A 24,537-nucleotide genomic window follows, 5' to 3' on the forward strand; every position below is an offset into this window, starting at 1 on the left:
AGCCACTATCACCTCTCTCCCCCCAACCAGTTGGGGAAGGATCCCATGATGATTCTGGTACAAACTTTGTAACATCAAAAACTCTCCTTCCCAACAAGTGGGAGGAGTCCCCCAAATGATTAGAAGCAGTATCCATTAGAGACCACCCCATCCATGATCCAAGACCCCACTCACATAAAAGAGCCCTGTAGCCTCAGTGCAGTTGCCATCTCTGGGCCTGCCCACTCCCTTCCGGAGAGTGTACTGTCCTTAATAAACTCCTCTGTGCTTGCTACTTTCCTTCTGGCTGTCTTCATAGGGGCATGGATTCTCGTGTAAATCTTTCATGGGGAATCCAAGAACCAGGACCTCCATCCACACAGTACAGACTCTCCCACAGGTAAAACAATCTCCCTCTCATCCCAGCTGCCTCTGCTTTTGTTAATCTAAGAAGATCCCAGTGTCTATTGAAGTCAATTTAAAGAAAATTGTGCTGCTGTCATTTGGATACTTGTGGTTATCAATCCTGTTTCCATTTGGGTTTTGGGTTTTTTTTGTGTGTGTTTTTTGTTCTGTTTTGTTTTTTCATGTAATGAAGTTTTAGTGGTAACTTAAGAGGTATAGAAAACGCATGTGCTTATGTACCATGTTAAATACAATATTTTTTAATTTAATAATTGTATTGTGTGCAGATGTTATCAGCACTAGTGGCCAAGGTAACTACAGAAAAAATACATCAAATTCTTTGTACATTGAGATTTTTAAACTCCTACTCAGTTGTTGAAGTTAAACTGTGACTCATATCATATTTAAATATTTCAGCACATTTCAGGACCATGGGTTTTCCAGCACGGAGTAGCTTCCTTTAACTCTATATATCTATTGCTTTTTTTTTTTTTTTTTAAGATTTATTTTTATTTGGATGGTGGTGGAAGGGTGAGGTGGGGGTGGGGGAGGTCAAGGTGAGAGAGAGAATCTCAAGCAGACTTCCTGGTGAGAGTGGAGTCTGATGCCAGGCTCTGTCCCACAGTCCTGAGATCATGACCTAAACCAAAATCAAGAGACTGTCGCCTAACCATCTGAGGCACCCAGGCACCCTATATGTTACTGCCTTTGCCACTTTGCACTTTCCGTCTCAAAAACATGTGAGCCAAAATTATTCAAATGCTGTTCTGGGCTAAACTGTGGCCCAAAATGCAGCTCTATAAAAATTGACATTTTGTGGTACAATTAAGGTAATCTTCTTTATCATTAAATGTCATTGTGACCTTAAGCATCTTAAAACAAAAAGTTAACATGAGAAAAAAACACAAAAATCACCCTAATTCCACTACTGCATGACAATTATTTAATATTTTCATTCACTTTCTTCTGGTCTCTTACATTTATAAGTAAGTGTCTGTACAACTCTTGGGCTAAATTATTTTAATGAAATTTTTAACTGTTCATAGAAAGGAATACATACTCTGTGGTAGACATTTAAAAATAGTACAATTCTAATATTGTTGGAGTTAGAAATAACTTCTCTAAATTGCCTAATCTTCTGGTCCAAAAGTGAGGGATCTCCATTTATTCTTAAATAAGTTGTTATAGAAACCCATAGAATTCTACTTAGGATCAGTTCTAAGTGTTTTTTGTTTCTGTAAATGAGCTCTTTCATCTTTGATATTCACTGTGGTTGTTATCAATAAGTAGTGTTTTTTTTAATACTAATACAAAAACTTCTGCAAATGCAGTACAGTGGGACACCCTATTAAGCTCCCAAGTTACCAGAAGCTTTCCCATTGATTCTAGGGTGTTGAATCTTTTCATGTATCCTTTGCACACATTCATACTTTAAATGATTATCACTGGTATGAACTTTCAGGTGGAAGTTAATAATTCTGAAAGCAATTTGTAAAAATTCAGAGTGGGTGTGCCCTATCAAAGGCCTTTTCTCCATTAAAAAAAAAATTACTTTCTTGTGATGATGTTTTTTACATGCACTACTAAGTCACCCTGAATTTGAGATGAACTCTATTATTCTATATTTGAACATTTCAAAATTAGCATTCGTATCTATTACAATATCTGTATTACTATGGTTAGTTTTGATAACCTTCCCCTACAAACTGATTTTGTCAGTGTTTACTGCTTTTTTTGCTGTCCTGTTTTATCACTAGAAGAATATTTGTTATTATAAGTCTCTAACTTATGCTCTTATGCCTGTTTTCCTTATTCATCTCTTATTTCAGTTTCTTCAGTTGAACTGATCTATTTATTTCATAGTTTTTTAAAAGTTAACATGCTTAAGGAGTACATTTTCACTGATTATAATAATTTTGGATTCTAGGACTTTTATATAAGGGATTCTAAAGAATTTAGAATTCTAAAGCAGATCTGTAATTGTAATTTATCTTTTGTAACTTGACACTTTTAAGTGGTGATATATATGACATACAACACAATAAGGTTTCCAACATGTTGATTTGATTACGTTTATATATATTATAAAGGACTGCCATTCTAGCAATAGATAACCCCTCTCTTGTATCGCATAATTGTTTATTCTTTTTTGTGTGGGAATAGAAAGCTAGTTTCTTAGAAAGTTGGGCAGTTCTAATACAATATTGTCTCTAGGTACTACATTTTGCATTAAATTCCAGGACTTATTTGCCCACTCTAACCACTATTCTACTCTTTTTGGGAGTTCAGCATTTTTAGGTTCCACATATAAGTGGTAATATGCAATATTTGTCTGGTTTATCTTAGCATCCATCCATGCTGTAGTGAATGTGTAGGACTTCATTTTTATGGCTGAATCCTATTTCACCATGCATATATACCACATCTTTGTTATTTTACTTGTATGTGGATACTTAGGTTGTTTCCATATCTTGGCTCTTGTGAATAAAGCTGTGATGAATATAGAAGTGAATAAATCTCTTGAAGATCTTGATTTGGTTTTCTTTGTGTATCTACCCAGAAGTGGAATTGCTGTATCATATGATAGTTTTATTTTTAATTTATTTAAGAACAGCCATATTAAATTAAATCTTAAATTAATAATTAATTTAAATTAATAATTTAAATAATAATTTAAATTAAATAATATTAAATGTGAAATAAACTTATTCCTTCCAAAAGTATACAAAAATTCCCTTTTCTCCACTTCTTTGTCAGCATTTGTCATCTTGTGTTCTTGATGATAGTCATTCTAACAGGTGTGAGATGTTATCTTACAATGGATTTGAATTGGGTTTCTCTGATAATTGGTGATGTCGAGTATCTTTCCAGGTATCTGTTGACCACTGGATGTTGTCTTCAGAAAAGTGTCCATTCCGTTCTTCTGTCCATTTTAAAAATCAGATTGTATGTTTTATTTTTGTTGTTGGGTTGTAGGGAGTTCTTCATATATTTTGAGTATTAACGCTTTATTCAGTATATGGTTTGCAGATACTTTCTTGCATTCTTCAGGTTGCTTTTTCATTTTGTTGGTTGTTTCTTTTGTACAAAAGTTTTTAACTTTCAAGTAGTCTACTTCATTAATTTTTGCTTTCGTATGTGTTTTTGGTGTCTTACCCAAAAAATAATTGCCAGAACTGATGTTGAGGAACTTGTCTGTGTTTTCTTAAAGGAGATTTGGTCTTACATCTTTTTGTTTTTGTTTTTAAGATTTTATTTATTTGAGAATGAGAGAGAGAGAGCATGCATGAAAAGGGGAAGGGTCAGCGGGGGGAGAAAAAGACTCCCTACTGAGCAGTGAGCCTGACTCGGGACTCAATCTTAGGACTCCAGGATCATGACCTGAGCCGAAGGCAGTCACTTAACCAACTGAGACACCTAGGCACCCCTGGTCTTGCGTTTAAGTCTTTGTTCTATTTTGACATAAATTTGTGAGCAGTGTAAGGCAAGAGTCTGATTTTATTTTTCTGCATATGTTTACCTAGTTTTCTCAACATTGTTTGTTGAAGCAACTATTTTTTCCCTATTGAATGTTCTTGGTTCCCCTGTCAAGTACTATTTGATATGTTATATATATGAGTGTTTTATTCTGGCTTGCCAGTTCTGGTCTGTGTGTATGTTTTATGCTGGTGCCATACTGTTTAAATTACTATAGTTTCATAGTATAATTTGAAATCAACATGTGTGATGTCTCCAGCTTTATTCTTCTTTCCAGGATTGCTTTGGTTATTTATAGTCTTTTTAGGTACATAGAAATTTTGAATTGTTATCTGTTTCTATGAAGAATGCCATTGGAATTTGGATAGGGATTTCATTCATACCTGTAAGTAGCTTTTGATAGGATGAATATTCTAACAGTATTTTCCAGTTCATGAACACAGGATGTCTTTCCATTTGTTAATGTCTTCTTAAATTTCTTTCAACAGTTTTGTAGTTCCTGGTGTACAGATCTTAAATGTATTCCTAGGCATTTTATTATTTTGACACTATTGAGAATGGGATAGTTTTATTTTCAAATATTTCATCGCTAGTATATAGAAATGCAACTGATTTTTATATGTTGATTTTTTTATATTCTTCAATTTTACTGAATCGTTGATTAGTTACAATGCTTTTTATAGTTGAGTTTTTGGGATTTTATATATGCAGAGCATATCATCCACAAACAAGGACAGTTTTACTTCTTTCCTGCTGTGGATGCCTCCCCGCCTCCCCCCCCCCCCATGATTGCTCTATTTAGGACTTCCAGTACCATGTTGAATAAGAATGGTGAGAATGTGCATTCTTGGCTTGTTCCTGATCTTAAAGGAAAAGTTTTCGATTTTTCAACACTAACTATAATGTTTGCTATGGATTTGTTGTAAATGGTTTTTATTTGCTGAAGTATTTCTTTCTATACCCAATCTATAGAAGGTTTTTATTATGAAATAATATTGTGTCTTGTCATGGTTTTTCTGCATTTATTGGGGTGATCCTCTGACTTTTATCTTTCATTCTGTTAATGTTGTGTATCACATGTATTGGTTTTCATCCTTGCATCTGAGGAATAAATCCCACTGGTCATGCTATATAATCCTTTTAATGTGTTCTTGAATTGGACATGCTAATATTTTGAGTATACTTGAATCTTGAATATACTTGAGTATACTTGAATCTATATTCATCAGGAATATTGGTCTATAGTTTGCTTTTGGAGTCCTTATCTGGTTTTGGGATTAGGCCTGGTAGAGTAAATTTGGCAGGGTTCCCTTCTTTTCATGATTTTCTTTGTTGTTGTTGTTGGATATGTTTGAAAAGAACTTGCATTGATTCTTCTTTAAATGTTTGGTGGAAGTCACCAGTAAAACCCTCTGGTACTAAGATTTTCTGTGTTGGGAATTTTTTGATAAGTGATACCATCTCTTTTGTTGGTCTTTTCAGCTTCTCTTTTTCTTCTTATTCAAAGTCTTGGTAGGTTTTGTGTTTCTAAGAGTTGATCCATTTCTTCCAAGTTATCTAATTTGTTGATCTATACATGTTCATAGAAGTTTTTATGATCCCATGTAGTCCTCTAGTATCAGCTATAATGTCTGTTTCATTTTTAATTTTATATGAATCTTTTTGGTTAGTCTGGCTAAAGGTTTTTTTTTTTTTTTTTTTTTTTTTTTTTTTTTTTTAAGGAGGGCTTCATTCCACTGATCCTTTCTATTAGTTTTCTGGTCTCTATTTCATTTACTTCTACTCTGATCCTTATTGTTTTCTTCCTTCTGCCAAATTCCAGCTTAACTGCTTCTTTTTCTCATTCTTTGAGGTGCAAAGTTGGTTGTTTGTGATCCTTCTGATTTTTTAATATATTCATTTATCACTATAAACTTTCCTCTTAGGACTGTTTTGCGGTCATATCAAGGACTTATCAAGGACTTATCACGGACTTGATATGTTGCATTTCTATTTTCATCTGTTTTGTGATTTTTTTTTTTAATTTCCTTTTGTTTTTTTCTTTGGTTATTTAGAGGTATGTTGTTGAATTTCCACATATTTGTAGATTTTCCCAGCTTCCCTCTTGTTTTCTAGTTACACATCATTCTGCCCAGAAAAGATGGTATGATTTCAATCTTCTTAAGTTTTCTAAGACTTGTTGTATTTTATTATATGATCTATTCTGGAGAATGTTCCAGGTGTACTTAAGAAGAATGTGTATTCTGTTGCTTTAGATGCAGTGTTCTGTATGTATCTATTTTGTTCATTTGGTGTAAAGTATGGTTCAAGTCCAATATGTCTTTGGTGATTTTCTGTCAATTGGTTATTCAAAGTAGGTTATTGAAGTCCCCTATTACTGTATTGTTGCTTCTTTCTTCAGATCTATTAGTATTAGCTTAATATATTTAGATGCTCGAATATTGGGTGCGCTCGCGTGTGTGTGTTTGTGTGTGTGTACATCTTCTTGATGTATTGACCCTTTTATCATTATATAGTGACCTTTACCCTTTGTCATAATTTTTGACTTGAGGTTTTTTTTGATCTAACTATAGCTACTTCGACTTTTTTGGTTTCCACTTGAATGTTAGATCATTTCACTTTGTGTGACTGTAGAGCTGAAATGAATCCCTTATGGATGGCATATGCTTGGGTCTTGGCTTTTTTTAACCACATCAAGCCACTCTGCATTTTGATTAGTGATTTAAATCCATTTATATTTAGAGTAAGTATTGATATGTAATGACTTCTGCAGTCTTATTGATTGCTTTCTGGTTGTTTTGAATTTTTATTGGTTTTCTTTTGTTTTGGCATACCTTCTGTAAATTGGTAGTTTTCCATAGTGGTATGCTCTGTTTCTCCTTCTTTGTTACGTAAATCAACTCTATGCTTTTGCTTGAGGCTTACAGAAAATATCTCACAGTTAAACAGTGAATTTTACACTGATAGCAACTTAGCTTCTTTCGCCTATAAAGGCTCCACTATTTTATAGCTCCCTTTTATACTTTTGATGTCACAATTTACTTATTATCTGTGTATTGGTTAAATTATAGTAGCTATAGTGTCAGGTGCCTGGGTGTCTTAGTTGGTTAAGCAACTGCCTTCAGCTCAGATCATGAACCTGAAGTTCTGGGATAGCATCCTGCATCAGGCTCTTGGCTTAGCAGGAGTCTGCTTCTCCCTCTGACCTTCCCCTTCTCGTTCTCTCTCTCTCAAATAAATAAAATTTAAAAAAATAGTATCTATAGTTTCTCTTAATATTCTCTTCCTTTAACCTTATATAATTAAGTAATTAACCTTTATATAATGAAGTAGTTAAGTAATTAAAGAATTGGAGTTCTTGTTACTATGTATTTTTCACCTTTACCATTGTGTTGAGTACTCACTCAGTTTTACTAATTTTAGCCATTATAAAGGACATGCAGTCCTATCTCACTGTGATTGAACTTGCATTTCCTAATGACCAAGCATCTTCTCATGTGTTTATTTGTTAATATGTCATCTTTGGTGAGGTGTCTCTTCAAATCTTCAATATTTTTAAAATTAGGTTGTTATTGAGAGTTCTTTATGTATTCTAGATACAAGTCCTTTGCCAGATATATGCTTTGTAAAGATTTTTTCCTGGTGTATTTCTTGTCTTTTTATTTCCTTAACAGTACCCTTGGAAGAACATTTTTTAAAAATTTTAAATGAATTCTAACTTATCATTTAGGTTTCTTACAAATCATGTTTCATGTAATATCTATAAAATTTTTTAACTTAGGATTAGAAACATTTTCTCAATGTATTTTGGGTTTTAAAATTACTTGTGATCCATTTTGACTAACTTTAACCCTTAACTCCTGTCATTTATAAAAATTAATTTTTGTGCATAAGGATATCCAATTGTTCCAGCAACACTTGCTGAAGCTGTCTTTTCTCTGTTGCATTGCCTTTGCGCTTTTGTTGCGCTTTTGTTGCTTTTGATTTGTCAAAAATCAGTTACCCATATCTTTGGCCCTAATTATGGACTCCATTTTGTTCTCTTGATGTATATGTTCATTATTATGCAAATGTGTTTTATTACTATTGTTTTATCTTGTTTTGGAATTAATGGAATCTCTCCCTTTTTATTAAAAACATTTTGGCTATTTTAGGTCCTTTTGTGTTTCTATATCAACCTTAAAATCAGTTTGTCAGGTTATACCACAGGAAACAACAAAAGAAAACCAAGACAAACTACCTGGCTTCCTGGGATTTTGATGTAGATTTTATGAATCTATAGATATATCTAGAAAGAAGTAAATTCTTAATGAAAATGACTCTTTGATCCATGAATACAATGTATCTCTTGTCATTTAGATTTTCTTGAATTTACTTCCGCAAGGTTTTATAGATTTCAGTGTACAAATCTCATATTTCTTTCATCAGATTTACTCATAAGTCTTTCAGATGTTTTGAAAGTATTGTAAATGCACTTTTTGCCTCAATTTCTAATTTTTTCCAGTGCTTATATGTAGAAATGTAACAGATTTTAGTGTATTAATTTTGGTATACTCGTTTTGTATCCTGTAGCCTTGCTAAATTCCTTAGTTCTAATAACCTTTTTTTTTTTTTTTTTTTTGCAATTTCAACCATATTTTCTACATTGATAATCATGTGATAGTTGTACTTAATCTTTTCTAATCTGGATGACTTTTATTGATTTTTCTTGCCTAACTGACTGGAAAAACTGCTCTCTAGTACATTGAACATAAATAGTGGGGAAGATAGCTTTCACCATTATGACGTTTCCTATAGGGTTTCCAAAGATGTTTATCAGCTTGAAGAAGTTCTCTTCTGCGTAAGTGGACAGTTTTTAATCAGAAATGGATGTGATCTTTTTCCAAGGACTTTTTGAATTTATGGATGTTAAAACAAATTGATGACGTAGATGTTTTTTCAAAAATAGTTGAATTACCTTTTTTTAAAAAAATTTTAGTTTCAAAGTAGGTGTTCATTTTTATAACATGTATCTTACTCTGGGATTTTACATTTTTGCTCTTCTTCCCTTTTTTAGTCATTACCAGTGTAAGTTGTAAGAATATATAAAGATCGTGATTACTGAAATTATTAAAGTACTTAAATTTTAAATGTATTGGATGGGTGAGCCGGGTAGTGGGTATTATGGAGGGCACGTATGGCATGGAGCACTGGGTGTGGTACATAAAGTATTCTGGAACACTGAAAGGAAATAAAATGGAAAAAAAATTTTTTTAAATCAATTATTTGACCTTTTTTCACAACAGTATTTAGACAACTTCCATACAGCAATGGTGTCAACACCCACTGATACTTCTTGGACCTGACTTTTTGTTTCTTGAGTTCTTAGATTAAATTAATTACATGGTTGAATGAAGAATATTTTTGAGTAACTTTTTGTTTTCCATGAAAAGTCAGTGGATAACGCATTTGAACTCCTAGAAAAAGTAAAGCTGTCACACATTAAATAGATATACAATTTAGGATCACTGTAATTTTTTGGGTCACTACACTTTGAAACTATAGAATGATACTATTTCAGTGTCTTTTTATTTTTTTTAATGTTAGCTGGAGAGACTGAAAAGAAACCTGATTTCTGTCCATTTTTTTAAAATTAGATTACTTTTTCTATAGAATTTCCCCCCCCCCCATAGTCTTGAAATTTAATTATTTCTTTATAATATATCTTGGGATTAGTTTTATTAGCTTATTCTGTAAACTGTTGAGCCATTTTGGTCTACATATCCGGACTATTTCTTTAGTATAAGAAAGCTTTCTCCTATGTTGTATTTGGTTACTCCTTCAATGTCAGTTTTTATAGTCTTTTTAAGGATGTTCATTATTTTTTTATATCCCTTTTTTAACTTACTTAAAATCCAGTTAGTTAACATACTGTATAATATTAGATTTAGATGTAATTTAGTGATTCAAAACTTTAATACAATATCCAGCACTTATCACAGTGCTCTCCTTAGTCCCCATCACCTATTTAACCCATTCCTCTACCCGACTCCCCTGTGGTAGCAATCAGTTTGACCTCCATAGTTAAAACTCTGTTTCTTGGTTTGCTTCTCTCTTTTTTCCCCCTTAGCTCATTTGTTAAATTTTACATATAAGTGAAATCGGTATTTGTCTGTATCTGGGTGACTTTGCTTAACATAATACTCTCTAGCTCCATCTATATTGTTGCAAATGGCAAAATTTCTTTTTTATGACTGAACTATATTCCATTGTATATATACACCACATCTTCTTTATCCGATCATCAGTCAGTGGACATTTGGGCTCTTGCCATAATTTGACTAATGTTGATAATGCTATAAACATCAGAGTGTATGTATCTCTTTGAATTAGGTTTTTTGTTTTGTTTTGTTTTGTTTTAATTTCTTGGACAAATACCCACTAGTGCCATTGCTGGATCCTAGGGTCATTCTGTTTTTGTGAGGAAACTCTATACTGTTTTCCAGAGTGGCTGCATCAGTTTGCACTCCCACCAACAGTGCAAGAGGGTTTATTTTTCTCCACATCCTCACCAGTACCTGTTGTTCCTTGTATTGTTGATTTTAGCCATTCTGACAGGTGTGAAGTAATCTCATTGTAGTTTTGATTTGCATTTTCTGGATGATGAATGATATTGGGCATCTTTTTATATGTCTGTTGGTCATTTGTACCTCGTCTTTGGAAAATGTCTGTTCATGTCTTCCACCCATTTAATTGGATTATTTGTTTTGGGTGTTTTAGAATTTCTTTATATATTTTGAATACTAACCCTTTATTACATAATGTCATTTGCAAATACCTTCTCCCATTCTCTAGGTTGTCTTTTAATTTTATTATTTCTTTCACTGTTCAGAAGCTTTTTATTTTGATGTAGTCCCCATGTTTTATTTTTTATTTCCTTTGAAGAACGTCCATTATTTTTTGACTGAATATTTGTGTATTCTAGGTCTTTTCTCAGTATTCTAATTGTCTTAATCTTTGTTAGGACTTCTTAGATACTCTCCAGTTTTTCTCTACCACACTAATTGGATTTCCTGGAGATTTGGTCCTATTTGTTAATCTCATCAATTCAGTCTACAATTCTATTTTGCTTATTTTTTTTTTCCTCCTGTGTAGTCTCAGCAGTGCCATCTCTTTTTAATCTTATCTCCTATCTTAATTCAGTTCCCTTTCATCTTACTTTACACTGTTCCAGGCATGGTTTGTTTTTTTGTCTACATGTTATTGAAAACCCAAAGCAAATTTAATTTTCTTTTACTTTTCACTTAACTAGTAAGCCTCTTGGACAGTATAGCATCACAATTCAATGACTCAATGACCAAATCGAAATTTGTTCACATATGTGGACAAATTTCTTGAGTATGTCAAGGGTCTAACTAGTGTCATAGAATAATCTCCAAAAACCTCGTGAGGACTTTTATTACCACTGTTATATTCCAGAAGATCCACCAACATGTCACTGAAAGAATAGCTTCTCTATTAAGCAAGCAATCTGCATCACCACTTGTGTTCTTTATACCTCTGATCTCGCTGCCTCAAAATCTTTTTAGGTGGATGCTGAGATTCCAGACTGAGTGCCTTGTATCTGTTGATGGAGGAAGAATGACAGAAGTCCAAGAGGAGTGGAAATACATGGAAACTAAAGGTACTTTTATCTTTTGAAACTTACCCAGAAAGCTACCATAATAAGACTTCAGATAAACTCTTGGACTCTACAGATAAACTCTTGGACTTCAGATAAACTCAAGACTTCAGATAAACTCTTGGACTCTACAGATAATGAATTTCAAAGCAAAGTTGGTCTTCACTAAACACTTGGATTCAGATGAGGTATAAATAGGGATAGTAGACATAAGAAAGAGAATTCTAATTATTTTAAAAAGCTGAAAAGCAAACTGTATTAAGGAAAACAAATTATTTCATGTGGATAATAAAAGACTGGGAAGGAAGTTAATAATTAGAAAGAAATGGGGATGCCTGGGTGGCTCAATTGGTTAAGCTGCTGCATTCGGCTCAGGTCACGATCCCAGGATTCTGGGATCAAGTCCCGCATCAGGCTCCTTGCTCAGTGGGGAGCCTGCTTCTCTCTCTGCCTCTGCCTGCCAATCTGCCTGCTTGTATACTCTCTCTCTCTGACAAATAAATGAATAAATAAAATCTGAAAAAAAAAATAATAATTAGAAAGAAATGACTTGTGGTTTTTTTTGTTGTTGTTCTGAGAACAAGGTCAAAAGAAATTGGCCAGGCTCCCTGCTCAGCGGGGAGTCTGCTTTTCCCTCTCCCCTTGTAGGTGTTTGGCATAGCTATCTAAAGGTCAGTAATAATACCTTAGGCAAACTATTCCCAAGGTTCTGTTCATTTTTCACTCTTTTAAAATATAAATATACTATTTAATATCTGTTTTTTCTTTGTAAACTTGGTATGATATTTGTGTGTGTAACACAAGCTCTTGATAGGCTCCATGATATTTCTTCTCTTATTAGTAAATATTACTCATTAAGTAATAGAAATCAAGGGTATTTATTGGAGATCCATTTTCTCATTCCAAGGTTTCTCTTGGATCGCTCTCCTGTTTTTCTCCATCCTCTTCAACACTGCAACCACCAAGTCTTTATTATGCAAGGTCCTGGTTCCTCATGTTAGAGATACGTGGGCTTTTTCCTTGATCCCATTCATAAGAGTATTTCTTTCTAGATAATCTAAAACCATGTTCCATTACTCTTAGGCTAAAAGTAATGTGAAAAAAGATAATGCTAAGGGTAGACAACTGCTAGTACTTTTCCAGGATGTATGTGAACATAACCGAAACAGACTATCCCAACTCCAGGTCTGATGAAGAATTATTAAACTTACATAGAAATGATATTAAAGTGAACTAAAAAACATCTGGGGTTTAATATTCAAATAGAATTACTGCAAATTCAGAGAAACAGAAAACTTTTAAATGCCTTATTCTGTATTCATTGTTGTATATTTAATAACTCAAGGCAAAATGTCTTGCATAAAGAGTTTATTGCTGGAACTTTCACTTCCAGATAATCCCATTATGTGAAAATCACCTTTTTTTGTGGCCAATTATTTTCTTTTCTATGGGGAAAAATCCATTTTGGGAAAAGTACATTTAGAAATAAACCCTTCCCCTATTTGGTATAAAATCTAGGTAAATAATGATTTTAAATGGATGGCATAAGGCACCTTTTATATTGTGCTCAGCAGGTGAAGATAAATGTTGGCAGCAGGATAAAAGAAGAAAGATGCTTGCATTTATAAATATCTGTGTTAATAGTTGCCTTTTTTTGAGTCGAGCTTGAATTTTAGTCTCCTGGCATAGTGGACGCTGATAAGTTCAAAACACTTAATTCTAAAATCGAAAGATGTTTGCCTGTCTTCTTGTCTGTTTTTTCCAGGACCTTACAAGGACATCATTATTGGAAATATGATATCTGTTACTTGTAACACTTTCTCTTTCTCACTTTATGTTGTTACCTTAGTGCTGATTATAGTTTCCAGAATGAATGTAGTAAGTCTGATCCTTAGGAAAGTCAGGTGGGAGAAGCAGCTTTGGTACCTGAGAAGCAGGTCCTCATTAGTTGAAAACAAGTGTGGTAGTTGCCAGTTTTTCTGCCTGTGTGGGCTCAGAATCTCTGATAGAAGGGGCACACTGGGATTGGTGGAGGGAAGAAGAGGGAAATGAAGATGTTCTTCAGTGCTCTTTCCATTTCAAAGATCTAGGCATCCAGTGAATCTTTGATTATTTGAATCTGGTCCACCTACCCTCACTTTATGCTAATTCCCCCAAGGAATTGACAAAACTGTATATGAATAGCCTTAATTGTTAGGAATTCCTGTGAATTTATACTTTGCATGTATTTATGTATATGTATGTGGTATTTTAAAAGGGAATTTCGAGGAGAGAAAAAGAAAGGATGAATCATGAAAGTTTGTAAATAGGCATCACAGTCCATTAATTGTTTAGCATTTTTTCCTCTGTGCCTTAGACATCTATCAAATAAATTGTTATACCTGCCTTACCTATATGAAGCTAGAAGGATTAATTGAGATAATTAATGCATAAAACTTTTCATTAAGATGCCATGCATAGGGCGCCTGAGTGGCTCAGTGGGTTAAGCTGCTGCCTTCGGCTCGGGTCATGATCTCAGGGTCCTGGGATCGAGTCCCACATCGGGCTCTCTGCTCGGCAGGGAGCCTGCTTCCCTCTCTCTCTCTCTCTGCCTGCCTCTCCGTCTACTTGTGATTTCTCTCTGTCAAATAAATAAATAAAATCTTAAAAAAAAAAATGCCATGCATAAACATACTATTTATATACTACTTGCTTGAGCTCTGGGACTGTGTCTGTCTTTTTGACTCCCTAATATGAAACAGTACAAAATTGAATGATACTTTCAGTTTATATTTAAAGCAGAATAAATAAAGATTTCTGTCTGCTACCCATTAACTTATTGTGCACTTGCACCACGACCTGATAAAATAAAATCTCCCTTTATGGGTTATTATGACTGAGGAAAAGGAAATAAAAACTAGAGAAAACTCATAAAGGCAAGTTTTACCTTTTTTCTTCACCTTTGGGAATAGCTTGATACCACTCACCTCTAAAAAGGGAGTGAAGGTAATCAAGATACCTTGAATTTTCTGAGGTGCTGGTATATTTTCCTCTGAAATCTTCTGTGTAACTGGAAGTTGGGGATGTTAAACAGCAGTTGACTTACTTAACTCCAATTTTTAAGAAAGGGCTGGAAAAATTCTCCTTTTGTGCCTTCTACTCTTCTAAGTCTCGAGCTAGAAAAATGTTGAAACCTAAGCAAAGAAATGTGTAAAACCTGTTTTCTGGATTTCACAACCTGCCTGCAGTAGGTACAGTGTCTTTATTTTAAAGGCTGACACAGCAATGCCCAGGCGTTAAATGACTCTTTAAGGGACATAAAAATATAACCACGTTACACTTCGGTCTCAAGTTGTCTCCATCCTGTTACTTTGCCGTTTTCACGTAACAGGGACAAGTTTTATCTTACAGAGATGGACAGAATCATTTTGGAACGCATCAGTTAAAATGATTAGAAATGACCCTTGAACAACATGGGCTTACAGGGGTCCACTAATGTGCAGATTTTTTTCAATAAATACAGTCCAACAAGTGTATTTTCCTCTTACTATTTTTTCCCTGTAGCTTTATTATAAGAACATAGTACATGATACATACACATTCAAAATATGTTAATTGATATCAGTAAGGCTTCAGGTCAACAGTAAGCTATTAGTAGTTAACTTTGGGGGGAGTCCAAAGTTATATGCATATTCTCAACTTAGTAGGGTCAGCACCGCAACCCTCTGGTTATTCAAGGGTCAACTATACAATATCCAAAAATGTCTTTAAAATCATAAGTATTTTGTAATGGTAGAATGTAAGGCCATTTGTGAAGTAATACTTAAAAGATAATAATAGTTCATTGCCAATTATAGACAGCAAGAATAAGGGGAAATATTACTAAAAATTCCTGTGTTAAAAATTGATTTGAATTTCTAACACAATGATTCTAAACTGTAATTTTTCTTAAACACCAAAGCATGGTAATACAGAGAAGTTGAAAAAGGTAACTATATTGAAACTTACAAATTGGAATAATTATATAAGGCAAATAAATCAAAGACCTGCATTTTGGGCTATGACAGGATTGGACTTGGAAAACCCACATAAAATGTTAAGTATGGCAAAAATGTTTCCAAAAATAGTATTCTCTAGGTATCCTGCTACAGCCTTCTCTTCCAGAGGAATGGTAGGCTATGTGTTGACATTTTTAAGGGTATCTTTCCTTTAATAAAAAAAAAAAATCCAAAACTATAGGCTAAAATAGAAATGTCTTCTTCCCTGAGGGTCACAGAAAAAATGTGATCCTTGGTGCAAATGAGACACCGGAAAAAGGAAAAAAGATTTAAAATAGGGTGAATCTTGATTTATAATAGAAGGTTGAAAAGCTGCTGATATAAAAGCAATCACCAGTTACGATACTCTTCAAGGCTACTGTCCTTTGCATAGTGATAAGCTAAAAGTGCTTTACCATGTAGAAGCTGCTATGCATTTGAAAAGCAGTGAATTAGATAAGCCTGAGAATTGAACAGCATTGATTAACTTCATCCCCAATCAATTAATTGGATCTTTTTCTTTCTTCTTCTCCTTTCTTCTTTTTTTTTGTCTTTTCGTTCTCTTGCTTTGGTTTATCTTTTCTTTTTTTCATTCATTCTTTCTTTCTTTCTTTTTTTTTTTTTTTTTTTTTTTTTGCTCATTTTCTCTTGCTTTCCATACTAATCAACCTCTTTTGTCCTATACAAAGACACATTACAACGGGAAGAAGAGACACATTCAGGAGTAAGGATTCCCTTCTCTAAAAAGATTAGCTACTGCCTTTTACCATTATGAATATTATATATATGTGTGTGTGTGTGTGTGTATGTATGTGTGCCCTTGTGCATGTATAGACATTTATATGCACATAGAATTTTTGTTACCTGAGAAGAAAACTCTGAACTAATGACATAGTCACTACCCTTCTTACTCCTCTCCCTAGCCTTTGGCAACCACTGATGAGCTTGCTGTCTCTGGATTTTGGTATTCTGGGTGTTTCATATAAATGTAATCTTAGAATATGTGGCTTTTTTGTGTCTGGATTCTCTCACTTAGCATAATGTTTCAAGGTTCATACATATTGTTACATGTATCAATAACTCATTCTTTTTATGGCTGGACAGTGTTTTATTATATGGGTATAACCCATTTGTTTATTAGCTGATGGCTATTTCAGTTTTCTACCTCTGGACAATAATAAATAGTGCTGCTGTGTACATTCATGTATACATTTTTTGAACAGCTGTTTTCAATTTTGGGGGGTATATACCTATGAGTGAAATTGCTGTGTTCTATGACAGCTATGTTTAATTCATTGAGAAACATTAAAATCTTTCCAAAGCAGTTTATTCAGTTGACATTCCCACAGTAATACACAAGGGCTCCCATTTTTCCACAACCTTGCAGACATTTTTCTTTTTAAATGATGACTGTTCTGGTAGGTGTGAAGTGGTGTTTACTGTGATTTTGAGTGTATTTCCTAATAACTACAGACAAAAAGCATCCGTTCATATGTTCTTTGGCTATTTGTCTTTTTTTTTTTTTTTAAAGATTTATTTATTTAACAGAGAGATCACAAGTAGACAGAGAGGCAGGCAGAGAGAGAGAGAAGCAGGCTCCCTGCTAAGCAGAGAGCCCGACATGGGACTCGATCCCAGGACCCCGAGATCATGACCCGAGCCGAAGGCAGCTACTTAACCCACTGAGCCACCCAGGCGCCCCTATTTGTCTATCTTTGTCCTAATGTTTACTCAGGTCCTTTGCCCATTGAATTAGTTTCCGACAGCCGCTGAAGTAAAGTACCATGAACTAGATAATGTTAAACAAAAATTCATGGTCTTAGTGTTCTTTTTTTAAAGATTTAATTTATTTATTCGATAGAGAGAGACACAGTGAGAGAGAGAATACAAGCTGTGTAAGTGGGAGAGGGAGAAGCAGGCTTCCCGGCAAGCAGGAAGCCCGATGCAGGGCTAGATCCCAGGATCCCGGGACCATGACCCGAGCCGAAGGCAGACACCTAACGACTGAGCTACCCAGGTGCCCCGGTCTTAGTGTTCTTGAGGGTTAGAAGTCCAAAATCAAGATGTAGGCAGGGTCATATTCTCTCTGAAATCTTCAAGGAAATCTTACCTTGGTCTAGGCTCTGGTCATTTGCTAGTGATCTTTGGCATTCTTAGCATAAAGATAAATCGTTCCAATCCTCCATCTCCATATGAGCATCTTCCTTTGTCTTCATATGGTAGCCTCCATATATGGGCACCAGTCATATCAGTTTGGAGGCCCACCCTATTCCAATAGGACCCCACTTTAAGTAATTACATCTACAACCGCTCTATTTCCAATCAAGAAATTATGAGGTAACGGTGATAGGATTTCAACGTTATCTTTTTTTGGGAGGAACACAATTCAACCTGTAACATATTTGTTACTTAGGACTGTTTTTATAGTTTTGATTTATAAAAGTTATTTACATATACTAGATATTAGATCTTGATCAGATTTGAATCACAAATCTTTTTCTACTTCTGTGGACTGTCTACTCATTCTCTTTATAATGTTTGCACATAAGTTTTTAATTTTGATGAAGTCCAATTTTTTTCTTGTAATTTTGGTTTCATATCTGAGAAACCATTGCCAAATCCAAGGTCATGAAGACTTACACCTGTGTTTACTTATAAGAGATTTAAGTTTTGCCTGTAAAAGTTTTAAGTTTTAGCTTGTTTGTTTATAGCTCTTATATTTAGCTTTGGTCCCTTTTGGGTTAATTTTCTGCATATGATGTGAGGTAAGTGTCTACTTTTATTCTTTTGCTTGTGGAATCCAGTTGTCTCAATATCATCTGTTGAAGAGACCATTCTTACTGAAGAGTATTGACACCTTTGTCAAAAAATTAAAAGAACGGATTACAGATATATTTTTCATCTCTCAGTTATGGTGCATTAATCTATATGTTTCTCCTCATGTCGGTTGCTAATGTTTGGAAACTTGTAATTCTCAGCGCCCATGTTTGCAGTGTTGTAGCATTGCCCAGGGTTTTAACACTGGGACAGGTAATCGTCTACATTTGCTCCTCTTTTTCAGTATTGTTTTAGGGCCTTTTACAATTCCATTTGAGTTTTACAATCAGTTTGCTCATTTTTGCAAAAAGGACATTGGCTTTTAATACAAACTACATTGAATCTGCAGATTGCTTTGGGGAATATTACCATCTTAAAAATAGTGGGTCTTCCAATATATAAACACAAGGTGCTTTCCCATTTACTTAGGTCTTCTTTATTTCCTTTCAGTAATGTTTTCTATTTTAGCTTTTTGGTAAAATTTGTTCCAAAGTATCTTCTTTTTGGTCCTATTACAAGTGGAATTATTTTATTTCCTTTCATATTGTTCATTCTTAGTGCACAAAAAATCCAACAAATTGACCATGTTTTCTGCAACTGTGGTGAACTCATTTATTCTAATAGTTGTTTTAAAAAAATTCTTTGGGATTTTTAACAGTGATAGTATTATGTCTTCATTTCAAATTTTGTTTTTTATTTTTGTTTTTTTTTAATTTATTTTTTATTTATTTTTGGCTTAACAGTATTCATTATTTTTTCACCACACCCAGTGCTCCATGTAATCCGTGCCCTCTATAATACCCTCCACCTGGTACCCCAACCTCCCACCTCCCCCCTGCCACTTCAAAACCCTCAGATTGTTTTTTAGAGTCCATAGTCTCTCATGGTTCACCTCCCCTTCCAATTTCCCCCAACTCCCTTCTCCTCTCTATCTCCCCATGTCCTCCATGCTATTTGTTCTGCTCCACAAATAAATGAAACCATATGATAATTGACTCTCTCTGCTTGACTTATTTCACTGAGCATAATAATGTGTTTTTTATTTTTCTTGATGAATGTTCTGGCTTAGAACATCTACAGTGTTGAATATAAATAGGGAAAGGAGGTACCTTTTTATATTCCTTAGGGGGGAAAGATTTAAATCTTTCAACACTGAGTATGATGATAGCTGATATTTCTCAAAAATGTCCTATATTAAGTTGAAGTTGTCTTCCTTCTAGTTGGTCTTTTTAAATATAAATGGGTATTAGATTTTGATGAATGCTTTTTCTGTATGAACACATAACATAATGTAGCTCTTCCCTCTTCATTCTATCTGTGGAGTGTGTCCCACTGATTTTTTTCAGTATGTTTAATCACCCTTACATTCCTGGAATAAATCCTACATAGTTATGCTATACAATACTTCTGATAAAATTCAGCTGGATTAAGCTTGACAGTATTTGTTTGAGTATATATGTATAGTCATAAGAGTTGCTGCTCTGTAATCCTATTTTCTTATGTTGTCTTTAGTATTGGTATCAGGGTAATGCTGGTTATATAGAACTAGTTAGTAAGTGCTTGCTTCTCATCTATTGTTTTGGAAAAAATTAAGATTGGTGACCAATCTTTGAAAACTTGGTAGAATTTACCAACAAAGTCATCATGTGTTGCATTTTTTTAATTTATTAGGAGGTTTCTGAAAACTGATTTCATCTTCTGTTATAGAGGTGTTCAAACTTTTATTCTAGATTCAGTTTTGGTAGTTCTGCGTTCTTAGAATTTGTCTATCAGATGATCTAATTTGTTGTAGATCATTTATAGTACTCCTTTGGGTTGAATTTCTTTTCTTTCTTTCTTTTTTTTTTTTTTTTCAAAGATTTTTATTTATTTGAGAGCGAGCACAAGCAGGGAAGAAGGGCAGAGGGAGAGGGAGAATCAGACTCTCCACTGAGCAGGGAGCCTGATACAGGGCTGGATCTTAGGACCCTGGGATCATGACCTGAGCAAAAAGCAGATGCTTAACTGACTTAGCCACTTAGGGGCCTTAAATTTCTATTTTTTTTAAAGATTTTATATTTATTTATTTGACAGAGATCACAACTAGACTGAGAGTCAGGCAGAGCGAGAGAGAGAGAGGGAAGCAGGCTCCCCGCTGAGCAGAGAGCCTGATGCGGGACTCGATCCCAGGGGCCTGAGATCATGACCTGAGCCTAAGGCAGCGGCTCAACCACTGAGTCACCCAGGCACCCCTTAAATTTCTATTTTTAATTAAAGTAGATATGAAATATATTTTATGTGTACAACATGGTGATTTGACATTATTATACATTACAAAATGCTCACCACAATAACATTGGTCACCATATAAAATTATATCATTGAATGTATTTCATATGCTATAGTTTTTACCCCCATGGCATGTGTTATTTTATAACTGCACATTTGTACCTCTGAATCCCCTTCACCTATTTTCCCTGTACACCAATTCCCACCCCTTCGGCAACCATCAGTTTTTTCTTGTTCGACTTTATTCTTTTTGTTGCTGTTATTTAGTAAATTTTTTTCCAATTCTACATAAAAGTAAAATCATATGGTATTTGTTTTCCTCTGATTGACTAACTTCACTTAGCATAAAACCCTCTAGGTCCACCCATGTTGTTGTAAATGGGTAAGATTGCATTCTTATTAATTTTTATTTATTTTTTAATTCTAGCATAATTAACACACAGTGTTACATTAGTTTCTGGTGTACAATATAGTGCTTCAACAATTCTATATATTATGCAGCGTTCATTACGCCAAGTGCACCACCAATCCTCGTCAGCTAGTTGACCCATCCATCCTCCCTCCTCCGTTAGGCAACCACCAATTTCTTGTCTATATTTAACAGTTTGAGTGGGTTTTTTTTTTTGTCTTTTTCTTTCATCATTTATTTTTGTTTTTCTTAAATCCCAAGTACATGTGAAATTATATAGTTATGTGTCTTTCTTTGACTTACTTCACTTAGTATATACCTTCTAAGTGTATTCATGTTGTTGCAAATGGCAATGTTCCACTGTGTGTCTGTATATGTGTGTGTGCATGTGTGTGTATGTCTGTGTGTCTGTTCTTTGGGTAAATACCCAGTAGTAGAATTAACTGAATCGTGTGGTAGTTGTGTTTTTAATTTTTTGAGAAACCTCCATACTGTGTTCCACAGTTGCTGCACCAGCTTGCATTCCTACCAGCAGTGCAGGAAGATTCCTTTCTCTCCATATCGCACCAACACTTGTTTCTTGTGTTGTTGATTTTAGCCAGTCTCACACATGTGTAGTGATATTTTACTATGGTTTTGATTTGCATTTCTCTTACGATGAGTGATATTGTGCATCTTCATGTGTCTCTTGGCCATCTGTATATCTTGGGAAAAATGTCGGTTCATGTTTCTCATTTTTTTAATTGGATGCAGGTTTTTGTTTTCGTCTTTATTTGGTGTTGAGTTATATAAGCTCTGCATGTATTTTGGCTATTAACCCCCTATTAGATGTATCATTTGCAAATAAATTCTCCCACTCATTAGGCTGCCTTTTTGTTTTGTTGATTATTTCCTTTGATGTGTAAAAGCTTTTTTTTTTTTTTTTTGGTAGTTTATTTTTGCTTTTGTTTTCCTTGCCTTAGGAGACACATCTAGAAGAATGTTGCTATGACCAATGTCAGAAAATTGCTACCTATGCTTTCTTCTACATTTTGAGTTTATTTTTGTGTATGGTATAAAGAAGCAGTCCAGTTCATTCTTTTGCCTGTAACTGTCCAGTTTTCTTTTCTTTTTTAAAATATTTTATTTATTTGACCGAGACACAGTGAGAGAGGGAACACAAGCAGGGAGAAGAGGGAGAGGGAGAAGCCAGCTTCCTGCTGAGCAGGGAGCCCTATGTGGGTGGGGCTTGATCCCAGGACCCTGGGACCATGACCTGAGCTGAAGGCAGGTGCTTAATGACTGAGCCACTCAGGCACTCCAGCTGTGCAGTTTTCTCAGTAACAATTGTTAAAGAGACTGTCTTTGTCTCATGGGATATTCTAGCTTCCTTTATCTTGGATTACTTGACCACATATTCATGGGTTTATTTCTAGGATCTCCATTCTGTTCATTCATCTACAGGTCTATTTTTGCATCACTACCATACTGTTTTGATTACTGTGGCTTTGTTCTATATCTTCAGATCTGGGATTATGAAGCCTTCAGCATTGTTTTTGTTTGCAAGCTGGCTTTGGTTATTTGCTTTGGTGGTTCCACACAAATCTTAGGACTATTTGTTCTACTTCTGTGAAAAATGTTGGTATTTTGATAGGGGTTGCCTTAAATCTGTAATCACTTTGGTTAGTCTGGACATTTTAACAATGTTTGTTCTTCTAATCCGTGAACATGGAATATCTTCCCATTTATGTCATCTTCAATTTCTTTCATCAGTGTTTTATAATTTTCAGAGTACAGTTCTTTTGACTCCTTGGTTAAGTTTTAGTCTGAGGTATTTTATCATTTCTGTTGCAATTATAAATAGGATTGTTAATTTCTCTTTCTTCTGCCTTATTATTGGTGTATAGAAATACAACAGGCTTTGTATATTGATTTTTTTTGTATCCTGCAACCTTACTGAGTTCACTTATCAGTTCCAGTATTTTTTTGGTGGTCTTCAGGGTTTTTTATATATAGTATCATGTCATGTGCAGATAGTGATGGTTTTACTTCTTCCTTACCAATTTGAATGACTTTTATTTCTTTTTATTGTCTTACTTCTGTGACTAGGACTTCCAGTACTGTGCAGAGCAAAAGTGGTAAGAGTGAATATCCTTGTCTTCTTACTCTTGACCTTAGGGGAAAAGCTGTTTTTCACAGTTGAGTATGCTATTAGCTGTACTTTTTTTTTTTTTTTTCTTATGTGCCCTTTATTATGCTGAGGTTCCAAACCTACTTTGCTAAGGTTTTTTTTGTTTTGTTTTGTTTTTTATCATGAATGAATATTTTACTTTGTCAAATGCTTTTTCTGCATTTATTAAAATGATCACATGGTTTTTATTCTTCCTCTTATTGATGTGATGGATCATGTTCATTGATTTGTGAACATTGAACCACCATAGTATCCCACTTTCTCATTTCCCACTATCTCATATCCCACTATCTCATTTCCCATGAGGAAATCCCACTTGATTGTGATAAATGATTGTTTTTAATGTGTTGTTGGATTCAGTTTGCCAGTATTTTGTTAAAGATTTTTGCATCTGTGTTCAACAGAATTAATAGTCTATAGTTTACTTCTTTTTGTGATGTCTTTATCTGGTTTTGGTTTCAGTGTAATACTGGCCTCAAAATGAATTTGGAAATTTTTCTTCCTCTGGTATTTTTTTGGAGTAATATGAGAACAGGTACTAACTCTTACTCTCACTTTTTTTTTTTTTTTTTTTAAGACTTATTTATTTATTTGACAGAGAGATCACAAGTAGGCAGAGAGGCAGGCAGAGGGAAAGGGGGAAGCAGGCTCCCCCCATCCCCAGCAGAGAGCCTGATGTGGGGCTCAATACCAGGACCCCGAGATCATGACCCAAGCTGAAGGCAGAGGCCTAAATGACTGAGCCACCCAGGGACCCCTTAACTCTCTTTTAAATACTGGTAGAATTCACCCGTGAAGCTGTCTGATCCTGGACTTCTGTTTGTTGGGAGGTTTTGTTTTTGTTTTTTAGTCTTTTTTTTTTTTTTATAGGTTATAGGTTTCTAGGAATTCATCCATTTCTTCTAGGTTGTCTAATTTGTTGGCATATAATTTTTCACAATACTCTTAAAATTGTTTGTATTTTTCTGGTGTTGGGTATTTCTCCTCTTTTATTTGTGGTTTTATTTAAATTCTTTCTGAGTTTGGCTAGAGCTTTATCAGTTTTGTTGATTCCCTGCCTCCACCCACCCCACTGCCACTGGCAATAACCAGCTCCTGGTTTCACTGATTTGTTCTATTGTAATTTTTGTAGGTTTTTTTTTTTTCTTTTTTTTAGGTAGGGGTGTCTTTTTTGTTGTTGGTTTTTTGGGGTTATTTTTTTGGTTTTTGGTGTGTGTGTGTGTTTTGTTTTTTTTTTTTGTTTGTTTGTTTTTTGGGGGGAGGGTTTTGGTTCCTATATCATTTATTTCTGCTCTAATCTTCTTCCTTCTGCTGGCTTGGGGGTTTGTTCCTTTTC

At 34.5% G+C, this 24,537-nt stretch overlaps 1 long non-coding RNA gene across 1 annotated transcript in view; it reads left to right on the forward strand.

The window, feature by feature from the left end:
• LOC309855382 overlaps positions 1-24,537 on the forward strand; it is a 276,759-nt gene that overhangs the window by 123,421 nt on the left and 128,801 nt on the right. Inside the window, exon 4 of the long non-coding RNA XR_014306767.1 lies at positions 11,430-11,524. This is a non-coding gene — a long non-coding RNA (uncharacterized lncRNA). The remainder of the gene's footprint in view (positions 1-11,429; positions 11,525-24,537) is intronic.

The sequence above is a fragment of the Mustela nivalis genome (genome assembly GCF_964662115.1).
Source record: "Mustela nivalis genome assembly, chromosome: 20".
In the NCBI taxonomy this organism is placed as follows: domain Eukaryota; kingdom Metazoa; phylum Chordata; class Mammalia; order Carnivora; family Mustelidae; genus Mustela; species Mustela nivalis.